At 43.9% G+C, this 14854-nt stretch overlaps 1 protein-coding gene across 1 annotated transcript in view; it reads left to right on the top strand.

The window, feature by feature from the left end:
* Positions 1–273: 273 nt before the first annotated feature.
* Positions 274–14854, top strand: part of LOC137647152 (cell division cycle 7-related protein kinase-like) — an 88334-nt gene continuing 73753 nt past the window's right edge. The window contains exon 1 of the mRNA XM_068380426.1: positions 274–345. The gene's annotated coding sequence lies outside the window, so the exon portion shown is untranslated. The remainder of the gene's footprint in view (positions 346–14854) is intronic.

The raw sequence follows: 14854 nt of genomic DNA, 5'->3' as shown, positions 1-14854 counted from the left end.
CTTTATTTCAGCAAACACGTAGCTTGGGTGCTGCAGCCAGGGGTGCCATTCGTACGATAATTATCATACATGTACGATTATTTTAGGTCTAGTACGATGTACGATACATACCTTATGTATACACATATGTGTGTGTGTTTGATTAAATAATTATACTAAAATATTTTGAAATAAGTCACATCATGTAAATAATTATTTTGAAACTTTGTACGATAATTTTGGTTGAAAAACGACGATTATAAGGCTCATGTACGATAATCCAGTCGAATAATCTGGCAACCCTGGCTGCAGCTGAGGCCTGCCGGATAGCCGTGAATTCAAAACAAAACTACTTTCTATTCTTATGTAAGTCAATTCTGCTTCTTATTAATTGAATTTTAGTCTTTTAACCTCTTTATTAATAGGTTTTCATTGTCTTGCATATTGTCTTAAAGGTATTTATGGTTTTATTCCTTAATTAATTGTAAAACACAGCTTATTGTCATCAATCGACCATGGCGCCAATATTAATTTCGAAGTGGCTTGGCTGGACTGTCAATCTTCTATCTAAAAAATACCGTTTTGAAAGTTTGTTTGATTAAAAATTACTTCGAAATCAAGTCAAGTGAATTCTAAAGAGGTTCTTCGTGTTATTCATTGTATATTTGAATAGGGAAGAAACGTAATTTCTCTTGAAAGAAACGTTTGAATGAAGGAAAATAATTTTTTTATTGTAGAAAAGTACGAGTAAATTACAAAAATTATTTCGTAAGGATTTAAAAACCACATATTTTTGTATCATACAGGAGGTTTTGTAGTTGGCTGTGAAATACAGTCTGTAATTAATTTCGCAAATATTTATTGTATTACAATATTCGTAATGAAGAAAATTACTGTTCGTGGTGTATTAAGTACTTTCAACTCTTCTTATGCAGATAATTATGGGAAACATAAATTTACAAAATGCTAGAGATTATAATTCCAAAAGTTATATATAAAAAAAAAAAATTAGAACGGTAACGAACAAGAACATCACCTGGCCTAAGGTTCCCCACCTAACCTAGGAGTTCTATCCTTATCTACCTACCTATCGTGGTGTCCCTACAACCACCTCTTAGATGGCCGTAGCTTTAGCTTACCCTAAGACTAAATCAGAACCTTGTGTTTGCTTTCACCTACTAAATTACAATATTTCATAATTTGGTGCCTTTGTATATCAGCGGCCTGTTCCTCCAACGTGCATTAAAAATGGACATCAACTAAACTGAACTTCCCTCCCCCTAACCTAACCTACAAGCTGTGTCCTTACCTACTTACTTAACAGGGGGCTAATCCCCCCCGCAACCCCCTTACACTGCTGTATTCTTAGCTATCGTTATACATACAGATGGCCGGTATTATACATACACCCTTAGCGGCCAGTTCCTCCAGCGTGCATTAAAAATGGACACCCCACCAGCTAACCTGAACTTCCCTCCCCCCTAACCTAACCTACAAGCCGTGTTCTCACTTACTTTCCTAACGGGGGCTAACACCCCTTGCAATTCCCCTTTATACTGTCGTATTCTTAGCCATCGTCATACATACAGGTGGCCGCTATTATACATACACCCCCATAATCTTCATAGTATCGTATTTCATGCTGTTTAAAAAGAATTGGTAATATTTTGATGGAGTCCCACTCAGCAATTACCGCTTGTTGATAGGTAGGAGCTTGATTTTTTCTTTTTTTTGCGAGCGAAGCGAGCGCATGTTGGATCAAAAACCATTAAGGACTCTATCGAAATATTACCAAAATGTAATGGTATGTTTAAAGAAGTATATTTAAGGAACTAAATTACAGTTATTATTATTATTATTATTACTTACTAAGCTACAACCCTAGTTGGAAAAGCAGTATGCTATAAGCCCAGGGGCTCCAACAGGGAAAATAGCTCAGTGCGGAAAGGAAAAAGGAAAATAAAATATTCTAAGAAGAGTAACAACAATAAATATCTCCTATATAAACTATAAAGATATTGATATTGTACTACGATGTAAAACCAAGAGTTCTACCTCTTGTAGCATATTCACCGTATGATGTTCAAGATACCTCACTAAGATTAAGGCATCTTAGATCGGTTTAAGTAAGTAGGGAATAGCAGAAGGTTGATAGGTATGGACAGTGTGTCGTAGATTAGGTTAAGATGTAGAACATAAGGTTTCAATATTTACTTGCGACGGTACGTGTAAGTTTTCAAGAGAGTTGCTGTTACTTGGTCAGGAGCTTCGGCCTGAACCCCCGTTATCATCCTAGACCTCCTCATCTGCCAGATCCTAAATATGTGATAACCTCTTAATTCTGGAGACAACCCATCATTATTCATGTATGTAAACAGTAACGTTGTGCATAGATTAAGGTGCGTCGTCATTATTAAGCATTGAAACCTCATGTTCCCCATGAACCTAACCTAGGGCACTTTGTCATTTTTTATCTGTGAATATGGCCTATGCCTCCTGCCACCCTCCACTTATTTAAAAAGACCTAAGATTATGCATTCTTACCCCGTCAAACATCTTAACCCATTTACCCCCAGGCTATTTGGAAATTTCCAACCCTTAACCCCCAGGGGGTTATTTTTTTCTCAGCACATTTTGCAGTATATTTTTTTTTAAATTGCTCTAACAGCCTTAATTTTTGTCATAGAGAGGTCAGGTTAGTCTCATTCTCTTGGAAAATGCCAGAATTTTCTCAAAAAATTATCAAAAAATATGAAATTTTTTTTTATATAGCATTTGTTGCAAGGACGTACCAGTACGTCCATGGGGGGTAAAGGGATGGCTTTTGTGAGACATACCAGTATGTCCTTTGAGGGTAAAAGGGTTAATATCACGGAATCGTTAATAGGTAAAGTTATATGCAGGTCCATAATTTACATAGATACTGTATACAGTACGGTGGATATTTACAGGGTTTGAATTTAACCTGACCCAGATACTGGGTCCTTAATGTACATTAGATTCCCACCTAACCTGACCTAGGGCATGGTAAGTTAGATTGTTCTTACACAAATATGATCTATCATCCTTTAAAGGTTTAAAAGCTGCTAATGAATGGCAGAGGAAAGGGACGTGACATTGCCCTATCAAGCAGTACAATGCCCTAGAGACTGACCATATATACATATGAACAGCACCCAAGCCCCCTCTCAACCGAAGGTAGGACCAAGGAGGCCCTGGCAATGGCTGCAGATGACTCAGAAAATAGACCTATGGGCTCCCCCAACCACCCCCATCCTTAGCTCACAAGGATGGTGAGGTTGAAGTGACCAAAGGAACTAAAAAGTTTGAGCGGGACTTAACCCCAGTCTGGCGATCAGGGACATTACCACATCGGCCACCACAACCCTAATAGGAGGATGCCTCCAGCACAGGTTGAATGGCTATTGAAATTTTACGAGATAGTGATGACTACAGTATTGATGGGTCAGATGCCCACCTGTCTGTCAGCACGATACTCACTTTTGGCTCAAATTTCTGTATCATTTTTGTTTTCCCTCTATCCTCTTAACAGAATACGATAGGAATTACATCGGAGAACGGGTGATTGCCGGACGAGAGCTGATGAAAGAAAGGCAATATCGGTAACTGAGGGTTTGCCACATCCAACTCTCCGCTCCGTGTCCCTGCCACGTTGACCAATGGCTTGACTTATTGTAGCTGGAAGAGGGGAAAAATCGATGCGTTATGCAAACGTCTAGGAGAAGGATGGGTGCGAGGGGGAAGGCCAATATCTTGACCAGCATTGTACTTGCAGGGTCCTTGATGAGACCAAATGTCGAGCTCTTGTACCTCGTATGGAAACACATTCCCAGTCTAGGTTGAGTTTCGTCTCTGCAACGCTTCTCCCAGCCGTATGTGAGGAGAGGTTAGCCGATTAGTCTCCTAGAATTCTGTGACATCTTATTCCTCTTCTTGGCAGCAAGCATCACGACTGAAGGTTGGAGAGGAAGAAGACACAGGTTGGGTGGAAGGGATACGCGAGCGTGCATGCGCTTTAGTTCCCACTGACCTTTCTTCATAGGTAATTAGGATTTTGGAGCTGGCGGCAACACAACTGCGGCGGACGAAGACGTAGGTTCTTCTTCAGCAGCAGGACTCGTCGAAGGTCACCATGCCACGTCGCTCGTCTGTAGGTGGAACAGCCGAATGGAAGGGCCCAGCAAGGCAAGACTTTGGAGTCCTAATGTCAGTTAACACTTCAAGAAGTTTCTCCACCGATAGGGTGCTGTCGATTTCAAAGGAAAACCACAACTTCTGTAGGTCCTTGTCCTTGCAAAGGTCGTCGTCAAGCAGCACAGCGATAGGCGTACTTTGAGAGAGAGAGATAGAGGGGCAGTAGAGTATTACCTTCACTAGGGAAAGGGATACTTCTGGCTCCTTCAAAGCATGTTTGGATGGGCAATGCTGGGGCTTCTTCCTCTTTATGAATGCTTCCAGAGGACTCGGCCCTAAAGGAAGTCGAAGAAAAGAAGGAGCTATTATTTTCTCCGGTATCAAGTTAGGTGTTATAAAGTCCGAAGCTGAAGAATCCCTCTTAGGTTTCTTCTTCTTCCTATTCTCCACCAACTGCAGAGGATGTCAAACCCTACACTCATCTCAGGGGGATGACTGTAAACAGTCATGCCTCCTGCTGAAAATATCAAGTGGTTGAGGACCCACTTTAGACTTCTTTGTGAACTGTCCGCAATTCCAACCAGATATCCCAGGACACTGGTGCATATCTGCACCTGTAGTCTCCATGAAAAGCCAAAACAGGAAACAGCAGTTACTGTACTCTGAAAAGAGAATGAAGAAAGCTCAAAGAGCCAAGTTAGAGCAAAGAAATCGTCCGTACTGAACTGTAGCCAGATTAAAAGTAAGGGTTACTATGCCCTCTACCCGCTAGCAAATCTATTGATCTCGTAAAAAGTTTTAACTGCCGTTCCAGGTTCGCCGAAGTCATACTCCATTTTAAAGATTCTGGTTTGCATTTGTGTAAGAACAAATAAAAAAAGTAGTATTTATATTTACATCTAGATTTAATGTTTCAGTTTTTTTTTATATATTTTATAGTTTTAAATATTTAACTTAGCCGGTGAATATATAATAGCTGAGCCTCCGGCGGCTCGACAGAAAAAACACAAAAACTCGCGAGCGATCGCTATGAAGGTTGCGGGTGTACCCACTAGCGCCAACTATCGGCCAGATACCGCATATACATGTAAACAGACCCAATTTTTCTCTGTCGGTCTGATCGACAAGACGTACCATTACTCGCTGTTAACCTGGAGTTTTTCAACAGTCTTGGTGAAGTACTTCCTTTTGGTTTGAGCTTTCGCAGTGCAGGTGTTTTATCTTCAACTTAAATCTTGAACTCGTTTTTGGATAGATTTAATTGTTGATGACTTTGGATTGTTTTTTGGACTTTCTTTGACTTTTAAATGGCCGACCCTTCCCCTAGTACGGAAGTGTGTTTTAGGCTTTTAGCAATTATCTTATCACGTTATAAATTGTTGTTGTTAATTATAGATTTTCCTCTATATATTTTATATCTCAACCGCCTTTATTAGGCCTCTTCGATTAGCTTTCCATTTATAATAAACATCAAGATAAATTTTTATGATTTGTTTATATGCGACCTTACCTATTCCTCCCCTAATCCGAGAGTAGGCGGTCCTAACTTGGAAACCGAAGTTAAACAACGTTGACCCCTTTCAATCGTAAATAACTTTTACAGAGCAAATGATTTAAAACTTATTAAATGAATATTTTTTAGTAGATATTTTATGAAAGATTTTCTTTGAATAGTCTTCGTACTGTTTCAAAGATGAACTAACGTTTGGTTTATTTATGCTACGCAGTTTGCGCTCTATCGTTACGATAGAGAGAGAGAATCACGGTTTCACTTTGCAGAAAGAGTAAATCGATTCTGACGTTTTGTTCATTCTTCTTTCAAACTTAAAGGTTTTAAATACTAATTTAAAGGAACTTGTTAATTTTCAATTTCTTAGTCCTTTCAGTTTTTTCCTTTGGTCAAATAACCTGTTTATTGACGAAAGGTAAGTGGGCTTTTCTCTTCGGTGTGAAATCAAGAGAGAGAGGAGACGGAGAGAGAGAGAGGAAGAGAGAACGTTCCGATCTTTATTCTCGTCCCAAGCGAGTAACGTTGTTCTCGAGTCAGTTTTTTACTCTCGTCCCAAGTCTCTGTACGGGGAGAAAGGATAAAACGTTTTTAGTTTTTATTCTCGTCCCAAGGCACTGTACGGTGAGAGATTGAAAACGTAGTTTTCAATATTAAACTTACCCGATGATCATATAGCTGTCAGCTCTGCTGCCCGACAGAAAAAACCTACGGGCGGAATACGCCAGCGATCGCTATACAGGTGGGGGTGTACATCAACAGCGCCATCTGTCAAGTAGGTACTCAAGTACTCGATGTCAACATAGAACCAATTTTCTCTCTGTCGTGCCACTGGCAAGACCTACTAAATACGCCGTCCCTAACTGGATTTGTTTTCACAACGATTTGGTGAAGTACACTATTCCAGTTTTGAGCTTTCGCTATGCAGGGGTTTTTTCTTCATTTCAAAACTTGAACTCGTTTTGGATAGATTTAATTATGGTGACGAAGAGAGTATGGACTCTCTTTCACTTTTAAATGGCCGACCCTTCCCTTAGACGGAAGTGTGTTTAGGTTTTTGGTAATTTTGCTTAACACGTTATAGATCTATTTATTTTATATCTCTCCGCCTTTATAGGCCTCTTCGATTAACTTTCCATTTATTATAAACTTATAAAAAATAAATTTTTATGTTTGTTTATATGCGACCTTTCCTAATAGTAGGCGGTCCTAACTTGGAACCGAAGTTAATTAACATTGAGCCCGTTATATCGTATTTAACCTTTAAAGAATTTAATACTTTTTAAATTTTAATGCTTTATGAAAGAATTTCTTTGATAGTCTCGTACTGTTTTCAAAGATGAACTAACGTTTAGTTTTTAGTCTACGCAGTTGTTGACGTTCAGGACGTTCAACATGCGCTCTATCGTTACGATAGAGAGAGAGTGTATCACGGTTTCACTTTGCAGTAAGAGTAAACCTATTCTAGCGTTTCGTTCATTCTTTCTTAGCTTAAATGGTTTAAATTTAAATTAAAGGAACTTTTTATTTGGAAAACCTTTCAGTTTTCTCCTTTAGCAAATAACATGTTTTAACGTTATATAATTGGGCTCTTCTCTCAGGTGCGAAATCAAGAGAGAAAGAGAGAGAGAGATAGAGACGGAGGGAGAGAGAGGAGAATAAACGTTTCGTTCAAGCTGGTAACGTTGTTCTCGTTTTTTACTCTCCTCCCTAGTCGCTGTAGGGGAAGAAGGTAAAACGTTTCTAGGGTTTTATTCTTGTTCCCAGGCTATGTGCGGTGAGAGATTGTAAACGTAGTTTATTTGATCTAGTGTTTAGTCTCTTTTCCAGCCTCTGAATTCTTTATCTTTATTTATGTTTTTTCTGTTGCATTGTACGACTGTTTTCGCAATTACTACCTTTTAATGAAGGATAGGATTGCGTGTTTCAGGTAGAAATCAGTTAAAGTTTCGATTTCAGTGAAATAAGTGCAAACAGAAAATCAAAGTGATAAAGTGATATGCGCAAAGTGTTACAGTGTTGCGTCCGAGGGTTCGTCTGTTCGTGCCAGTCGTTCACCTAGTCCGGGACCTCTTACAAGCTCCCAAGCCCAGGGGAGAAGTAATGTCGAACGACTTATGGGTTCCACAGGCCTTGATCAACGAACAGACGTTTTTCCCTCCGTGGTTTCGGGCGTATCTACCCAAGATCGCCCCACCCACACAACGACGAGAGAGCCCATTTATTCCTCGTCTGCGGAAGAGGTTTCTCGTAAGAAACCATGGACCACATCTTGCAGCTTTTTAAGTGCAAGTCGGTCCCTTCCGCGCAAGTCCAACGGCCCAGGTGTAGCCACTGGGTCAGTTTGGACTCGCTGCAGTCATCCGACGACTGCACACCTCCCAAGAGAGGCAAGGTGGTACCGCAACAGGCAGTAACTCCGTCTGTTGCCGCACCAGCTGTTTTAGACCCTCAGTCACAACGGACAGTAGCTCCGTCTGTTGCCGTTTTTGTAGACCCTAAGTGGTCTTTACTGCAGTCCATGCAGACTCAGTTAGCTGCGGTTATGCAGGAGTTTCGTGCGGAGAAGGTTGACACTGCACCCGTTAGCCTACAACCTGCCACGGTTGTGCGCCCAGCTCACGCTGAGGCTGCCTGCTCCCACACTCCGGCTGCGGAGAGCTCCACCTCCGATGCGCAATCGACCCTGCCAGACGCATGTTGATGTTAGCCGACGAGCGGCACCCTCTGTTAACATGCGTGAGCTACCGCATCAGCAGTGGGAAGGTGGAGTCAAGCTGCCGTGTTTTGACGCGATGCGTTAGTTTCCGCAACCCACGGCAGTCCCCACCACGCACCACCACTCCGCTTTGGTTGTTGCCTGCTCCCACACTCCGACTGCGGAGAAGGTTGACGATGCACCCGTTTGCCTACAACCTGCCACGGTTGTGCGCCCAGCAGACGCTGCGGCTGCCTGCTCCCACACTCTTGTTGTGAGAGCTCCTCCACCCATGCGCAGTCGACCCTGCCAGACGCATGCTGACTCCCACAGACACACGGAGCACTCCGTTGCCGTGCGTGAGCTACCACAAGCTGCCGTGTTTTGACACGGTGTGTCAGCCTCCGCAACCCACTGTGGTTACCGCCACTCGCCCGCAGCAGACTAGTCAGTCAGGAGTTGAGGCTTCCCCACACAGCTTTGGTTGTTGCCAGCTCACAGACTGTCAAGCAGTTACATGACGTTGCCTTCTGGTCTGCTACTAATGCACCAGTGCTGTATGTCCTCACGCACCTGTTGTGGTTGACAGTTCAGTTTTTGACAGTTCACAGACTGTCAAGCAGTTACATAACGTTGCCTTCTGGTCTGCTGCTTATGCACCAGTGAGTCCCTCACTGAGATAACCTAGCTTTTCTCGGACATGGTTCCTGTAGATGAGAAAGTGCTGTTCTCCCTCCTACTGATATTCCTTTGAGGACTCTGTCATTTGGAGAGGAGCCTTAAGCTGCTTAGCCTCCTATGGACTTTAATTAAAGCATAACAATGGTTCCGCTTCAGTCGCTAACCCCGTCTGTTGCCACACCTGCTCCCATAGACCCTAATGGGCTTTGTTGCAAGACATGCAGTCCAAGCTTGTGTCCTTGATAGAGGATTTTTTACGGAGAAGAACCTTCTGGCCAACAACCTTCCTACCGGTTGGTTGTGCGCCCTGTTGACGCTGAGGTATCCTACTCGCGTCCGCCAGTTGAGGTGGTTCCTCCACCGATGCGACCCAGTGTGGGTTGCCAGTCGCACGTTGACGTTAAGCGACTCTCGGAGGTGGTTGTGGACGTTCAGTGTGTCACTAGGAAGACGTTCAACAACCAGCAGAGGTGACTTGTTGTGACGCAGTGCGGCAACCTCAGCAACCCGGTAGGGGGTTGACTGCACAACCCAGACAGTCTAGACAGTTTCGGGTTGACGCTGTACTTCCTCGCGTCCCCATGGTTGACAGTTCACAGACTGTGCAGCAGTGCCATGATTTTGTGTCCGGCTCCGTCACGCATCCACCAGTGCGGCCAGATTCAGCGAGTCAGACGTTGCCCACTCCGTTGCCGTTTCCTCATCAGTTTCGGATGAGGAACCCTCTGATGAGGACATTGCTGAACAAGACGATCAACCCCCAGCCCTGCTATCCATCCAGAAGATGCTGAAGAAGGAACGCTGCCCTGTCAGGCTGTGGATGAGTCTGGTTAGGACACTGTCATCCGTGGTTCAATTTGTGTCACTTGGAAGACTACACCTCCGTCCTCTTCTGTATCATCTAGCTTTTCACTGGAAAAGGACAAGACGCTAGAAGCGGTCTCGATCCCGGTTTCCGGTAAGATAAAGTCTAGTCTGACTTGGTGAAAGGACTTTATCAACCTTTGAAAGGGTCTTCCCCTGACTGTTCAGACTCCCAACCACGTTCTCTTCTCGGACGCATCGGACGTAGGCTGGGGTGCGACATTAGGCGGTAGGGAATGCTCGGGATTATGGAACTCGAGTCAAAGGACAATGCATTTCAACTGCAAGAAGCTACTGGCAGTACGTCTGACCTGGAAAAGCTTCAGGTCTCTCCTTCAAGGCAAAGTGGTGGAGGTGAACACGGACAACACCCTGCTTTGACGTACATCTCCAAGCAAGGAGGGACCTACTCTCTGACATGGTACGAGTTCGCAAGAGACCTTCTCACCTGTTCAACAGGTCTAGACTTTTCACTAGTAACGAGGTTCATCCAAGGCAACTTGAATGTCATAGCAGATTGTCTCAGTAGGAAGGGACAAATAGTTCCAACAGATTGGACCCTCCACAAGGATGTATGCAAGAGACTTTGGGCCACCTGGGGCCAGCCAACCATAGATCTCTTCGCAACCTCGATGACCAAGAGGCTCCCAATACTTTGCTCACCTATCCCGGACCCAGCAGTAGTTCATATAGATGCCTTTCTACTAGATTGGTCACATCTAGATCTATATGCATTCCCTCCGTTCTAGATTGTCAACAAGGTACTGCAGAAGTTCGCTTCTCACGAAGGGACAAAGTTGACGCTAGTTGCTTCCCTCTGGCCCGCGAGAGAATAACTCACCGAGGTACTTCGATGGCTAGTAGACGTTCCCAGAACACTTCCCCTAAGGGTGGACCTGCTACGTCTGCCACGCGTAAAGAAGGTACTCCAAGGCCTCCACGCTCTTTGTCTGACTGCCTTCAGACTATCGAAAGACTCGAGAACTAGAGGTTTTTCGAAGGAGGCAACCAGAGCGATTGCTAGAGCAAGGAGAACATCCACCCTTAGAGTCTACCAATCGAAGTGGGAAATATTCCGAAACTGGTGCAAGTCAGTATCCGTATCCTCGACCAGTACCTCTGTAACTCAAATAGCTGACTTCCTCTTATATCTGAGGAAAGAACGATCTCTTTCAGCTCCCACTATCAAGGGTTACAGAAGCATGTTGGCATCAGTCTTCCGTCACAGAGGCTTAGATCTTTCCAACAATAAGGATCTACAGGACCTCCTTAAGTCTTTTGAGACCACGAAGGAGCGTCGTTTGGTTACACCTGGTTGGAATTTAGACGTGGTTCTAAGATTCCTTATGTCAGACAGGTTCGAACCGCTTCAATCAGCCTCCCTGAAAGATCTCACCTTTAAGACTCTTTTCCTGATATGCTTAACCACAGCTAAAAGAGTCAGTGAGATTCATGCCTTCAGCAAGAACATCGGATTCTCATCCAAAACGGCTACATGTTCTACAACTTGGTTTTCTAGCCAAACACGAGCTGCCTTCTCAGCCTTGACCAATATCGTTCGATATTCCAAACTTATCGTATGGTTGGAAATGAACTAGAAAGAGTATTATGTCCTGTAAGAGCTCTTAAGTTCTATTTTAAAAACCTTTACGAGGCCCGTCTGAAGCTTTATGGTGTTCAGTTAAGAATCCATCTTTGCCTATGTCAGAGAATTCTTTATCCTATTTTATCAGACTGTTAATACGAGAAGCTCATTCCCTTCTGAATGAGGAAGACCAAGCTTGGCTGAAGGTAAGGACACACGAAGTTAGAGCTGTCGCAACTTCCGTGGCCTTTAAACAAAATAGATCTCTGCAAAGTATATTCGACGCAACCTATTGGAAAAGCAAATCAGTGTTCGCGTCTTTTATCTTAAGAATGTCCAGTCTCTTTACGAGAACTGCTACACTCTGGGACCATTCGTAGCAACGAGTGCAGTAGTGGTGGGGGCTCCACCACTACAATTCCCTAATTCCAGAACCTTTTTAATCTTTCTCTTGAAATATTTTTGGGTTGTCCGGAAGGCTAAGAAGCCTTTCGCATCCTAGTTGATTTGGCGGGTGGTCAAAGTCATTTCTTGAGAAGCGCCTAGATTAGAGGTTTTGATGAGGACCTTTAGTATGGGTTTCAACCCTTCATACTTCAGCTCCTAGGAGTCGCTCAGCATCCTATGAGGATCGCGAGGCTCAGTAAGGAAGACGTACTTAAAAAGGCAGAGTAATTGTTCAAGTCGTCTTCCTTACCAGGTACTTATTTATTTTATGCTTGTTATTTTGAATAACTGCTAAAATGAAATACGGAATACTTAGCTCATAATAATGTCAACATGTAATGCTGGTCTCTACCCACCCCCCTGGGTGTGAATCAGCTATATGATCATCGGGTAAGTTTAATATTGAAAAATGTTATTTTCATTAGTAAAATAAATTTTTGAATATACTTACCCGATGATCATAAATTAAAGGACCCACCCTTCCTCCCCAATAGAGACCCAGTGGACAGAGGAGAAAATTGGTTCTATGTTGACATCGAGTACTTGAGTACCTACTTGACAGATGGCGCTGTTGATGTACACCCCCACCTGTATAGCGATCGCTGGCGTATTCCGCCCGTAGGTTTTTTCTGTCGGGCAGCAGAGCTGACAGCTATATGATCATCGGGTAAGTATATTCAAAAATTTATTTTACTAATGAAAATAACATTTTTGAATGAACTAGTGTTTAGTCTCCTTCCCAGTCACTGATCTTTTTATCTTAATATATGTTTACTGTTTTTTTGCTTGTATTAATGTGCTTACATTATACGACTTATTTCGCAATTATAACCTTTTGATGAGGGTAGAATTGCGTGCTTCAGGTAGAAATCAGTTTTATTCATGACTAATGTGAATTGTTAAAAAATTCGATTTCAGTGAAGTAAGTGCAAAACAGAAAATCGTAGTGATAAAGTGATAATTGCGCAAAGTGTTATCAATGTTGCGACCGAGGGTTCGTCTGTTCGTGCCTGTCGTTCGCCTAGTCCGAGACCTCTTGCAAGCTCCCAAGCCCAGGGGAGAAGTAATGTCGTACGACTTATGGGTTCGAGAGGCCTTGATCAGCGAACAAACGTTCCCTCTATGGTTTCAGGCGTGTCTCATCAAGACCGCCCCTACCATAAGACGAGCGAGACGATTTTCTCCTTGTCATCCGAAGGCTTTTCGCATAAGAAACCGTGGAACAAGGTTTCGAGACCCTTAAAGCGAAAGTCAGTCCCTTCAGGACAGGTCCAGCGTCCTGGTTATAGCCATTGGGACAGCTCTGACCCTATGCAGTCATCGGAAGACTGCTCGCCGCCTAAACAAAAGCGTAACACAGGCTCCGAGAGTCTTATTGTAGGCAAAGTTTTGCAGTCACAGACGTTACCCTCGTCTCTTACCGCACCCATTCTCGTTGATCCTAAATGGGTTGTACGGCAAGACATGCAGAATAAGCTTGCTTCTCTTATGGAGGACTATTCTGCTGAGCAGGTTCACGATGATCCTCGCCGCTTAGCTGATCGAGATCCTGGCCGTCAGCCGCCCAAACGAGCCTTTGCTCGTCCTGTTGACATTGACGTTACAAAGTCACGTCAATCATGTTTTGTAGAGCCTCACTCGATGCAGTCCCGTGTTGACTCTCAGCCGCTTGTGGACGTTCAGCCGCTGCCGCTTGCTCTTGTTGACGTTCAGGACGTTCGCCAACCAGCATAGTTGACTTGTTTTGACGTTGAGCGTCAAGCACCGCAGTCAAGAGTTGTTTTGACTGCTCAGTCTAGGCAGTCAAGGCAGTCTCGAGTTGACGTCGAGCGTCCTCCCGCACCTGTTGTTGTTCCTGGTCAGTCCTTTAAGCAGTTACATGACATAGCGTCCTTGACTGCTACTGTTGCTCCTTTGCGTGTGGACTCTGCTTGTCAAGCATTGCCACCACGACAGGTCTCTCCCTTGCTTGAGACTCGGCAATTGTCGGACAAGGTTCCTTCAGATGAGGAAGTTGCTGATCCCCCTCCTACTGATATTCCCTTGAGGACTCTGTCAGACAGAGAGGAGCCTAAAGCTGCTCAGCCCTCTATGGACTTTAAATAAATCATGCTGATTTTTAAGGATCTTTGTCCGGATCTTTTTGTAACTGCTGCTCCTTGTTCGCCTAAACGTCAGAGCTTACACTAGGCCTAGCTACTTCGAAGCCGTTGTTTTATAAGCTAGTGCTCTCTCGCTCTTCTAAGAGAGCTTTACGTTTGCTAGGCGACTGGTTTATCACCAGGAGGAGTTTGGGGGAGACAGCCTTTGCTTTCCCTACTTTTAAGCTGGCTTATAGAGCGAGAGTCTAATGACACGGGAGAAGTTCTCGGCTTGGGAGTTCCTGCCTCTGCCCAGATAGACTTCTCAAACCTCATAGACTCTCCCTGCCGCCTGGCCATGAGACGCTCCAAGATTTTATGGTCGGCTTCAGAGCTAGACCATCTCCTGTTAGGAGTTTTTTCGAGCGTTTGAAGTTTTGCTGTACAATTATGTCATGCATAAACAAGGCTATCAGGGATGGCTCCAATAATCTGACAGCCACGTTCTCTGCAGGAACAAGTCTATCAGGGATGGCTCCAATGATCTGGCAGGCATGTTCACTGCAGGAGTACGTAAGAGGCAAGTGCGCTCAATGTGTTCATTGTCAAGACAAACTTCACGATGAAGTCTACCAGGCTGTCTTGACAGCATTAATGGAAGGCGACTGGATGGTCTCTCTCGACCTTCAGGAGGCATACTTCCACATTCCTATACACCCGGATTCCCAACCGTTTCTGAGGTTTGTGTACAGGAATGTGGGGTACCAGTTTCGAGCCCTGTGCTTTGGCCTCAGTCCTGCTCCTCTCGTGTTTACGAGGCTCATGAGGAATGTGGCAAAATCCCACCATCTATCGGG

Source organism: Palaemon carinicauda, chromosome 9 (assembly GCF_036898095.1).
Source record: "Palaemon carinicauda isolate YSFRI2023 chromosome 9, ASM3689809v2, whole genome shotgun sequence".
Lineage (NCBI taxonomy): Eukaryota > Metazoa > Arthropoda > Malacostraca > Decapoda > Palaemonidae > Palaemon > Palaemon carinicauda.
This window is presented reverse-complemented; position numbering and strand designations above follow the sequence as displayed.